Consider the following 12892-nt stretch of genomic DNA (forward strand, 5'->3'; position numbering starts at 1 on the left):
ATCTACAATAAATATAGGCAGCATGGAGTAAGTGAGGTGCTCGAAGAATATAAAGAATGTAAGAAGAACCTTAAGAAAGAAATTAGAAAAGCTAAAAGAAGATATGAGCAAACACGAGGAAATCTGCAGATGCTGGAAATTCAAACAACAACACACACAAAATGCTGGTGGAACACAACAGGCCAGGCAGCATCTATAGGGAGAAGTGCTGTCGACGTTTCGAGCCGAGACCCTTCGTCAGGAGTAACCGAAAGGAAAGATAGTAAGAGATTTGAAAGTAGTGGGGGGAGGGGGAAATGCGAAATGATAGGAGAAGACCGGAGGGGGTGGGATGAAGCTAAGAGCTGGAAAGGTGATTGGCGAAAGTGATACAGAGCTGGAGAAGGGAAAGGATCATGGGACAGGAGGCCTCGGGAGAACGACGGGGGTGGGGGGGGGGGGGAGCACCAGAGGGAGATGGAGAACAGGCAAACAACTAAATCTGTCAGTGATGGGGTAAGAAAGGGAGGAGGGGAATTAACGGAAGTTAGAGAAGTCAATGTTCATGCCATCAGGTTGGAGGCTACCCAGCCGGTATATAAGGCGTTGTTCCTCCAACCTGAGTTTGGATTCATTTTGACAATAGAGGAGGCCATGGATAAACATATCAGAATGGGAATGGGACATGGAATTAAAATGTGTGGCCACTGGGAGATCCTGTTTTTTCTGGCGGACTGAGCGTAGGTGTTCAGCGAAATGGTCTCCTAGTCTGCGTCGGGTCTCACCAATATATAAAAGGCCACACCGGGAGCACCGGATGCAGTATACCACACCAGCCGACTCACAGGTGAAGTGTCGCCTCACCTGGAAGGACTATCTGGGGCCCTGAATGGTGGTGAGGGAGGAAGTGTAAGGACAGGTGTAGCACTTGTTCCGTTTACAAGGATAAGTGCCAGGAGGGAGATCGGTGGGAAGGGATGGGGGGGACGAGTGGACAAGGGAGTCGCGTAGGGAACGATCCCTGCGAAAAGCAGAAAGGGGGGGAGGGAAAAATGTGTTTGGTAGTGGGATCCCGTTGGAGGTGGCGGAAGTTACGGAGAATTATACGTTGGACCTGGAGGCTGGTGGGGTGGTAGGTAAGGACAAGGGGAACCCTATCCCGAATGGGGTGGCGGGTGGATGGGGTGAGGGCAGATGTGCGGGAAGTGGGAGAGATGCATTTGAGAGCAGAGTTGATGGTGGACGGAGGGAAGCCCCTTTGTTTAAAAAAGGAAGACATCTCCTTCGTCCTGGAATGAAAAGCCTCATCCTGAGAGCTGATGCGGTGGAGACGGAGGAATTGTGAGAAGGGGATAGCATTTTTGCAAGAGACAAGGTGGGAAGAGGAATAGTCCAGGTAGCTGTGAGCTGTGAGAAGATACGAGGTTGCTTTGGCAAGTAAGGTAAAAATAAATCCGAAGGGTTTTTACAGTTATATTAATAGCAAAAGGATAGTGAGTGATAAAATTGGTCCCTTAGAGAACCAGAGTGGACAGCTATGTGTGGAGCCGAAAGAGATGGGGGAGATTTTGAACAATTTCATTTCTTCGGTATTCACTAAGGAGAAGGATATTGAATTGTGTAATGTAAGAGAAACAAGTAGGGAAGTTATGGAAACTATGACGATTAAAGAGGAGGAAGTACTGGCGCATTGAAGGAATATAAAAGTGGATAAATCTCCGGATCCTGACAGGATATTCCCTAGGACCTTGAGGGAAGTTAGTGTAGAAATAGCAGGGGCTCTGACAGAAATATTTCAAATGTCATTCGAAACGGGGATGGTGCCGGAGGATTGGCGTATTGCTCATGTGGTTCCATTGTTTAAAAAGGGTTCTAAGAGTAAACCTAGCAATTATAGGCCTAACAACAATACACACAAAATGCTGGTGGAACACAGCAGGCCAGGCAGCATCTATAAGGAGAAGCACTGTTGACATTTCGGGCTGAGACCCTTCATCAGGACAGAAGGCCTGTCAGTTTGATGTCAGTGGTGGGTAAATTAATGGAAAGTATTCTTAGAGATGGTATATATAATTATCTGGATAGACTGGGTCTGATTAGGAACAGTCAACGTGGATTTGTGCGTGGAAGGTCATGTTTGACAAATCTTAATTGAATGCTTTAAAGAGGTTATGAGGAAAATTGACGAGGGTAAAGCAGTGGATGTTGTCTATATGGACTTCAGTAAGGCCTTTGACAAGGTTCCACACGGAAGGTTAGTTAGGAAGGTTCAATTATTAGGTATTAATATTGAAGTAGTAAAATGGATTCAGCAGTGGCTGGATGGGAGATGCCAGAGAGTAGTGGTGGATAACTGTTTGTCAGGTTGGAGGCCGGTGATTAGTGGTGTGCCTCAGGGATCTGTATTGGGTCCAATGTTGTTTGTCATATACATTAGTGATCTGGATGATGGGGTGGTAAATTGGATTAGTAAGTATGCAGATGATACTAAGGTAGGTGGCTTTGTGGATAATGAAGTAGGTTTTCAAAGTTTGCAGGGAGATTTAGGCCAGTTAGAAGAGTGGGCTGAACAATGGCAGATGGAGTTTAATGCTGATAAGTGTGAGGTGCTACATTTTGGTAGGAATAATCCAAATAGGACATACATGGTAAATGGTAGGGCATTGAAGAATGCAATAGAGCAGAGTGATCTAGGAATAATGGTGCATAGTTCCCTGAAGGTGGAATCTCATGTGGTTAGGGTGGTGAAGAAAGCTTTTGGTATGTTGACCTTTATAAAGCAGAGCATTGAGTATAAGAGTTGGGATGTAATGTTAAAATTTTACAAGGCATTGGTAAGGCCGAATTTGGAGTATTGTGTACAGTTCTGGTCACTGAATTATAGGAAAGATGTCAACAAAATAGAGAGTACAGAGAAGATTTACTAGAATGTTACCTGGGTTTCAGCACCTAAGTTACAGGGAAAGATTGAACAAGTTAGGTCTTTATTCTTTGGAGCGTAGAAGGTTGAGGGGGGACTCGATAGAGGTATTTAAAATTATGAGGGGGACAGATAGAGTTGACGTTGATAGGCTTTTTCCATTGAGAGTAGGGGAGATTCAAACAAGAGGACATGAGTTGAGACTTAGGAGGCAAAAGTTTAAGGGTAACACGAGGGGGAATTTCTTTACTTAGAGAGTGGTAGCTGTGTGGAATGAGCTTCCAGTAGAAGTGGTAGAGGCAGGTTCGGTATTGTCATTTAAAGTAAAATTGGATAGGTATATGGACAGGAAAGGAATGGAGGGTTATGGGTTGAGTGCGGGTCAGTGGGATTAGGTGAGAGTAAGCGTTCAGCTTGGACTAGAAGGGTTGAGATGGCCTGTTTCCATGCTGTAATTGTTATATGGTTATACCCTTTGCCTTTAAAACTGCATTAATTCTCTTAGGATACACTGTTGTGTGATTTTATAAGAAAATCAGCTGGTAGGTTGTCCAAGCATCTTAGAGAGGTTGCCACCGTTCTTCTGCAGACTTGGGCTGTCTGGCCTGCTTCCCAGACAGCCTTGATGACTATGAGATCAGAGCTCTGTGGAAACCATACCATTTGAAACTATATAAAAAATCTAGGGTACCCTCAGAGTTTTGCACAGTACTGTATATAAATAAGTTAGTAGTGGAAAAAGAGAGCAAAAATAGAAAAAAAACTAGAAATGTCCTCAGTGCTGGGGAGGCAAGTACCGTGATGGAGCTGGCTGAGTTTAACATTTGCTGCAGCTTTTTCTGATCCTTTGCAGTGGCCCCTTCATATCAGATGGTGATGCAATCAGTTAGACTGCTCTCCACAGTACATCTGTGGAAGTTTGTGAGACTGAACTATACTCCCTTCCCTTATCAGGAAAGATGTTAGATGGTTGCTGGTTGTAGGCAGCTGCTTGTTATGTTCAGTTGTGTATGTGTTCATGAGAAGTTCAAAGTCCTTCATTGCATGTGAGGTATTTGGGGTGTGGCTGAAGCTAGTAATAAGCCAAGTTCAAAGTTTCAGCACAGTCATCCCTGACTGAATACAAGGCAGTGAAGTGAGTGAATGTGACTGGTGCTGTATCTACCCCATTGCACAAGGCATCTTTCTCCACTGTGCATGGTCCACCTCAGCTGAGCAGTTCAGCACGTTTGAGGACAGCTCTTCACTCAGAACAGAAACATCATGGGAGGGGCTGTTTCAGTCCCTAGGGTCTGCTTACTGGTCTGTGAGATTTTATTTTACTTAGTGCAGTAATAGCCCTTTTGGCCCACGGAGCCCACATTGCAAAAATACTGTCAAGTGACCAATTAACCTGTATGCTTTTGGACTATGGGAAGAAACCAGAGCACGCAGAGGAATCCCATCCGGTCACAGGGAAAACATACAAAACTCATTAGAGATAGTGGCAGGAATGTAACCCTGTTCGCTGGTGCTGTTATGCATTACAATAACCGCTCTGCTACTGTGCCGCCCCATCATGGCTGATCCAATGCACAGTCTATCCCTTTAACCCATGGTCTTGGACCTGGAATGTCCAGTTGATCACCAGCTTTTCTTTTTCTCCCCCCCTTTTTTTGTTTAACATTACAGCACAGTATGGGCCCTTCGGTCCACAATGATGTGCCAGTGTTTTAACCTACTCAGAAATCAATATAACCCTTCCCTCCCATGTAGCCCTTCATTTTTCTATCATCCATATGCCTATGAAAGAGTTTTTTAAATGTCCCTGATGTATCTGCCTCTACCACCATCCCTGGAAATGGGTTCCACACGCCCACCACGCTCTGTGTAAAAAAAACTTACCAATGACCCCTTCCTATACTTTCCTTAAATCTCCTCAAAATTATGCCCCTTGTATTCAGCATCAGAATCAAAATCAGGTTTAATATCACTGGCATATGTCATGACAATTGTTGTTTAGTGGCAAGAGTACATCCAATATATAATAATAAAAACTATAAATTGCAATAAGTAATACATAAAAAATTAAATCAAGTAAGTAAGTCGTGCAAAAGCTAGTGAGTAGTCTTCATTGGTTCTGAAATCTGATGGCAGTGGTGAAGAAGTTGTTACTGAAACGTTGAATATGTACTGGTAGTAATGAGAAGAGGGTGATGGGGTCCTTATTGACAGAATAATTAGTCATTTCAACCCTAGGAAAATCTCTGGATAATTATTCTATCTATGCATCTTAATCATCTTGTACATCTCTATGAAGACACTTACCAGGACCCTGCAAATCACTTTTCCCCAATATACATTCAAATGCCATTCGGAAGTTCCTCGAGAATCTAATTCCATTTCCCTTTCTGGTAGTTAGTACAAGTTACAACAGTTCCTCTGTCTGACCAATTTCTTCCAGAACACAGAACAGTCCAGCTCATGTTGTGGTGAACTAATTAAATTAGTAATCCAATGGTCAACTAAACTAATCCTTCCCCGCCGATACAATGTCCATATCTTTCCAAAAGACCTGTATGGGAGAGCTTTTAAAAGTGGAAAAGCTGTTGTGCTGAGGCAGTTCCCCTCTCTTGACCTGAGACATTGAGTACAGTGGTACAAGTAATTGTCACAAACTAGGGTCTACCTTGGTTAATGCAGACGACCATGGCTTTACTGTGCCTTGTCATGCCCTTTACTCTCCACGAAGCATTGCAGAACCGACTTCCTGGCTACAGAATCTCACTTTTGATCTCTTTTCCCCAGTCCACCAGACCTGACTTTGCATGCAAGGGCAGGCTTGTCCCTATCTCAGCTGGCTGTGAGGCTGCCGGTTACTCTCACCTGGGTTAGCCTGCCTGTCGAAGCAGTGTACCGGGCTGTGGCTGCTGTCACAAACAGCTATGTGGAGCCATAGGTGAGAGCTGAGTGTCCAGTGGGGATGAAATGTGAGTGAGCTGTCTCAGAACAGAGACAAGAAGTCCCTTCACCAGATATGCTACCCCTCCCTGGACACCCCTTACACCCCCAACATGTGATATCCGTGACAAGTCTTTATAGATGCACAGTGGAGAGTTTATTGACTGGTTGCATCTACATTAAGTGCTGTCACTGGAAAGCGGCATCCATCATTAAGGATTCCCACTATCCAGTCCATGCTTTCTTCTCACTGCTGCCATTAGGAAGGAGGTACTGGCACCTTAGGACCCACACCACCAGGTTCAGGAACATTTATTACCCTACAACCATCAGGCACCTGAACCAGAGGGTATAACTTCAATCACTCCATCACTGAACTGTGAATACCTGCAAGGAAATGAATCTTAGAATTGTATATGGTGACAACTCAACGTGTTGGCATGTGACCAAATGGTTAAGGCGTTCATCTAGTGAGCTGAAGGTCGCTAGTTCAAACCTTGGCTGAAGCTGCGTGTGTGTCCTTGAGCAAGGCATTGCTCTTCAACGACACCAGTGCCAAGCTGTATGGGTCCTGATGCCCTTCCCTTGGACAACATCAGTGGTGTGGAGAGGGGAGACTTGCAGCTTGGGCAGTGGCTGGTCTTCCATAAGAAAAAACCTTGCCCAGGCTTGCACCCTGGAAACTTGCCAAGGCGCAAAACCATGGTCTATTGAGACTAACTTTGAACTGTTCCTAGAAGCTGCTAATAATGTGGGAGCTTCCAGCAAACCATCAACAATTTCCTTGGTAGAAGTGATGAGTTCCCAGCATTTCCTGTGTGGCTTTCCTCTTTATTTTTGCCCTGTTTTTGCACTACTTTTAAAATTTAATTTATATATATAGTAGTTTATAGTTTTATTACATAATTGTGATGAGATTCTGCAATGCTGGAAATCCCAGAGTAACACACACACACACACACACACACACAAAATGCTGGAGAAAATCATATTATTACTTTTTCATCCCTGTCCAGGTAGACCCATTGTTTCTGCTTGTTTCTGCCCCACTGAACTTATTGGCTAGCCCACAGAAGGGAAAGAGTGGTTGTAGACGGGTCATATTCTGCACAGAGGTCGGTGACCAGTGGTGTGCCTCAGGGATCTGTTCTGGGACCCCTACTTTTCGTAACTAACTGACCTGAATAAGGAAGTGGAGGGATGGGTTAGTAAATTTGCTGATGACACAAAGATTGGGGGTGTTGTGGATAATGTGGAGGGCTGTCACAGGTTGCAGCAGCACATTGATAGGATGCAAAACTGAGCTGAGAAGTGGCAGATGGAGTTCAACCCAGTAAAGTATGAGGAGGTTAATTTTGGTAGGTCAAGTATGATTTCAGAACGTAGTATTAATGGTAAGACTCTTGACAGTGTGGATGATCAGAAGGATCTTGGGGTCCAAGTCCATAGGACACTCAAAGCTGCTGTGCAGGTTGACTCTGTGGTTAAGAAGGCATATGATGTATTGGCCTTCATCAACCGTGGGATTGAGTTTAAGAGCTGTGAGATAATGTTACAGCTATATAGGACCCTGGTCAGACCCCACTTGGAGTACTGTGCTCAGTTCTGGTCACCTCACTACGGGAAGGATGTGGAAACTATAAAAAGGGTGTAGAGGAGATTTACAAGGATGTTGCCTGGATTGGGGAGCATGCTTTTTGAGAATAGGTTGAGTGAACTTGGCCTTTTCTCCTTGGAGTGACAGAGGATGAGAGGTGACCTGATAGAGGAGTATAAGATGATGAGAGGTATTGATCGTGTGGATATTCAGAGGCTTTTTCCCAGGGCTGAAATGGCTATTACAAGAGGATACAGTTTTAAGGCGCTTGGAAGTAGGTACAGAGGAGATGTCAGGGGTAAGTTTGAGAGTAGTGAGTGCATTGGCTGGGCTGTTGGCTATAGTGGTGGAGGCAGATACGATAGGGTCTTTTAAGAGACTCCTGGATAGGTACATGGAGCTTAGAAAAATAGAGGGCTCTGGGTAACCCGAGGTAATTTCTAAAGTAAGTACATGTTTGGTAGAGCATTGTGGGCCAATGGGCTTGTATTGTGCTGTAGTGTTTCTGTGTTTGTATAGCTGCACACCTTGACTGGGTTTTATCCCCCGGTTCGGTTCATTCCTACCTACATCTGTGACACTTCACATGCTCTTGATCTGTTCAGTGATTTACAATTCCATGGCCCCGATCATCTTATTTTCACCATGGCTGTCCAGTCCCTATGCACTTCCATCCCCCATCAGGATGGCCTCAAAGCTCTTTCGTTCTTGACACCAGACCCAACCAGTTCCCCTCCACCACCACTCTCCTTCATCTGGCAGAACTGGTCCTTGCTCTCAATAATTTCTCCTTTGGCTCCTCCCATTTCCTTCAAACAGGAGGTGTAGCTATTGGACACTCACATGGGTCCCAGCTATGCCTGCCTGTTTGTTGGCCACATGAAACAGTCTTTGATCCAAGTCTACACTGATATTAACTCCCCAACTTTTCCTATGCTATATCGACGACTGCATTGGTGCTGCTTCCTGCACCCATGCAGAGTTCGTTGACTCCATCAACTTTGCCTCCAACTTCCATCCTGCCCTCAAATTTACCTGGTCCATTTCCGACACCTCCGTCCCCTTTTTCAAACTCTGTCTCCAGAAATGGAGACAGCTTATCTGCTGATATATTTTGTAGGAATAAAAGGATCCTTTTCTGGTTGGCTGCCAGTGACTAGTGGTGTTCCGCAGGGGTCAGTGTTGGGACCACTTCTTTTTAATGATTTAGATGATGGAATAGACAGCTTTGTTGCCAATTTTGCAGAGATACGAAGATTGGTAGAGGGGCAGGTAGTGTTGAGGAAACAGGTAGGATGCACAAGACTTATTAGGAGAAGGACAGATGAGAATGGGCAAGAAAGTGGCAAATGAAATTCAATGTTGGAAAATGCATGGTCATGCACTTTGGTTGTAGAAATTAATGTGTGGACTGTTTTCTAAAAGGGGAGAAAATCCAGGAATCTTGAGATGCAGATGGACTTGGGAATCCTTGTGCAGAATACCCTGAAGGTTAACTTGCAGGTTGAGTTGGTGGTGAGGAAGGCAAATGCCATATTAGCATTTATTTCAAGAGGTCTAGAAAACAAGAGCAAGGATGTGATGCTGAGGCTTTATAAGGCACTGGTGAGGCTTCACCTTGAGTATTGTGAACAGTTTTGGGCCGCTCATCTTAGAAAAGATGTGCTGGCATTGGAGAGGGTTCAGAGGAGGTTCACAAGGATGATTCCAGGAATGAAAGGGTTATCATACGAGGAACGTTTGAAGGCTCTGGGTCTGTATTCGCTGGAATTCAAAAGGATTGGAGGGAATCTTATTGAAACCTTTCAAATGCTGAAAGACCGAGGCAGAGTAGATTTGGAAAGGATGTTTCCCGTGGTGGAGGAGTCCAGGACAAGAGGGCACGGACTCAGGATAGAGGGGCTTCCATTTAAAACAGATGCAGAGAAATTTCTTTAGCCAGAGGGTGGTGAATTTGTGGGATTTATTACCTCAGGCAGCTGTAGAGGCCAGGTCATGGGGTGTATTTAAGGCAGAGCTTGGTAGTTCTTGATGGCACATAGCATCAAAGGTTACGGGGAGAAGGCAGTGAGTGGGGCTGAAGAGGCGAGTAAAGGATCAGCCATGATTGGTTTCTTGATTGGACATGGGTTGAAGAGGAGATGTAAAGGAAGGATCAGCCATGATTGAATGGTGGAGCAGACTCGATGGGCCTGATGGCCTAATTCTGCTCCTATGTCTCATGGTCTTATAAACCTATGGACTCCCACAGCCATCTGAATTATACCTCTTCCCACTCTGTTACTTGTAAAAATTCCATACCCTTCTGTCAATTCCTCTGCATCTGCCGCATCTGTTCTCAGGATGAGGCTTTTCATTCCAGAACGAAGATGTCCTCCTCCTTCAAAGAAAGGGGCTTTCCTTTCTCTGCCGTCAACACTGCCCTCACTAGTATCTCTTCCATGTTGCACACATCTGCCCTTACCCCATTCTCCCGCCACCCCACCAGAGATAGGATTTCTCTTGACTTCACCTAACACCCAGTAGCCTATACTTCCAGCACATAGTTCTCTGTAACTTCAGCCATCTCCAATGGGGATCCCCCCCCTCCTGGTTTTCAGCTATCACTTATACTTGTACTTCTTCCTCCTCTCAACCCATCTTTTTACTCTAGCTTCTCATCTCTTTTCTCCAATCCTGAAGAAGGGTCTCGGACTGAAATGTTGACTATTTGCTCTTTTCTGTAGATGCTACCTGGCCTGCTGAGATTCCCCCAGCATTCTTGTGATTTCTCACAAGAAAAGTAATATGGTGACACATATGTATCTTAATAATCAAGTTACTTTGGAGTGATGGTTTCTTTGTGAAAATGGGGTGGACAGACACTTCCACACCATCTGCCACAAGTGAGACTTCCCAGTGGCCAAAAATGATAATTCCCATTCTGACGTGTTGGCCGGTGGCCACTTATTGTGCCAAGATGAGGCCATCTTCAGGGTCGAGGAGCAACACCTTATATTCTGTCTGGGCATCCACCAACCTGATGGCATGATTATCGACTTCTCATTCCAGAAACAAATCTTCCCCTTTCATCTATTCCCCACTCTGACCTTTTCCCTCTTACTCACCTGCCTATACTTCCTGCTGGGTCCCTTCCTCCATCCCTCTCTCCTATGGATCACTCTCCTTTCCCATTAGATTCCTTTGTTTCTAGGCATTGACCATTCCCGCCCACCTGGCAGCAGGCTTCTTCCCCTCCCCTCATCTCTTCCAGAACATAGAAAAGTACAGTGCAGGATCAGGCAATTCAGCCCATAAGGTTGTGCTGAACCATCTAAAAAGCGTCTAAACACTGATCCCTTCTATGTACACCATGCCCATATCCCTCCACCTTCCTTACATCCATGTGCCTATCCAAACGACTCTTAAAAGCTCTGTATTTGCCTCTACTACCATACCAGGCAGCGCATTCTAGGCATCCATGACTCACTGAGTAAACACCTTATCTCTCACATTCCCCTTGAACATATCCTCTCTCACCTTCTGGTGTTAGACATTTTAACACTGGGAACAGATACTGTCTCATTGATGCCTTTCATAGTCTTGCAAACCTCCATCATATCTCCCCTCAGCTTCCAACACTTCAGAGAAAACAACCCAAGTTTATCCAGCCTCTTGTTGTAACACGTGCCCTCTAAACCAAGCAGCATCCTGGTAAACTTCTTCTACACTCTCTCCAAAGTCTCAACATCCTTCCTAGAGAGGAGCGACCAGAACTACACAATACTCCAGATGTGGCCAAACTAAAGTTTTATAAAGCTGCAACATAACCTTCTGACTTTTGAACTCAATGCCTCGACTAATAAAAGTAAACATTCCATAAGCCTTCTTAACCACATTATTGACCTGTGTAGCCACTTTCAAGGAACTGTGAACTTGGATCCCAACATCTTTCTGCTCAGCAACTCTATTAAGGACCTTTCCTACTGTTAAGTCTCCTTGCACTTGCCCTCCTGAGGTGCAACATCACATATTCATCAGGGTTATGGCATCTTCCTCCACCCTTCTCAGTCCTAAAGAACGGTCTCGGCCTAAAACATCAATTGTTTATTCACTACCATAGATGCTGCCAGATCAGCATTTTGTGAGTGTTGCTTTGGACAGACCTGATGGTGTGTTGCGTTTTAGGAAGTTTGTAAAAGAGGAAGTCTTGAAGCAGAGTTGATATGATCATACTGAATGGAGGGCTGAGTAGCTTCTTTCTATTGTTATGTAGGGCTATAGACAGGGTAAACACAAGCAGGCTTTTTCCACTGAGGTTGGGTGGTCATGGTTTAAGGGGAAGATGAGGGGAAACTTCTTCACTTAGAGTGTGGAATGAGCAGCCAACACAAGTGGAGCATGTGAGTTCGATTTCAACAGTTAAGAGAAGTTTGGATAGGTGCATGAATAGTAGGGATATAGGGGCTACGGTCACAGTGCAGGTCGATGGAAATAGGTGGTTTCGGAATAGACTAGATGGGCTGAAGGGCTGGTTTCTGTATTGTAGATCTCTGTGACTCCATGGGGAAGGGGTAATGCTTTGAAGCATATCTTAGTGTATAATAGTAAGAAGAGGAATTTGTAATTATGCGGGAGTTGCAGTTCATTGTTTTACATGGGTGGGGCATGATGTGAAAAGCTGCAAAAGTTGTAAACTCAGACAGCTCCCTCATGGGCACCAGCTTCCCCAGCATCCAGGACACCTTCAAAAGGCGATGCCCCAAAAAGGTCGGCATCCATCAGTAACTACCCGCGTCATCCAGATCAAGATGTACAGTGGGTGTAGTGGTTGGTACTTACGTTACTTTGCGCAGTTGTGGAATGCCAGTGATAGATAGATAGATAGATAGATACTTTATTCATCCCCATGGGGAAATTCAACTTTTTTTCCAATGTCCCATACACTTGTTGTAGCAAAACTAATAACATACAATACTTAACTCAGTAAAAAATATGATATGCATCTAAATCACTATCTCAAAAAGCATTAATAATAGCTTTTAAAAAGTTCTTAAGTCCTGGCGGTTGAATTGTAAAGCCTAATGGCATTGGGGAGTATTGACCTCTTCATCCTGTCTGAGGAGCATTGCATCGATAGTAACCTGTCGTTGAAACTGCTTCTCTGTCTCTGGATGGTGCTATGTAGAGGATGTTCAGAGTTTTCCATAATTGACCGTAGCCTACTCAGCACCCTTCGCTCAGCTACCGATGTTAAACTCTCCAGTACTTTGCCCACGACAGAGCCCGCCCAGATAGGTCTGAAAATATACTGTGTAGTACAGCGCGCATTAGTGTGTAAATATGACTCTGTGGGACGTGTGCTTTAGTGTGTAAATATTACTCAGTGGGGCAGGTATATTAGTGTGTAACTGTGACTGTGGGACTTCAAGTCAAGTCAAGTCAACTTTTATTGTCATTTCGACCATAACTGCTGG

The 12892-nt window shown here is 44.7% G+C and overlaps 1 protein-coding gene across 1 annotated transcript in view; it reads left to right on the plus strand.

Moving 5' to 3' along the window:
* Positions 1 to 12892, plus strand: part of LOC140725808 (lipoma-preferred partner homolog) — a 466117-nt gene that overhangs the window by 14652 nt on the left and 438573 nt on the right. The window lies entirely within an intron of this gene.

This window comes from Hemitrygon akajei, chromosome 3, assembly GCF_048418815.1.
Source record: "Hemitrygon akajei chromosome 3, sHemAka1.3, whole genome shotgun sequence".
NCBI classification, from domain to species: domain Eukaryota; kingdom Metazoa; phylum Chordata; class Chondrichthyes; order Myliobatiformes; family Dasyatidae; genus Hemitrygon; species Hemitrygon akajei.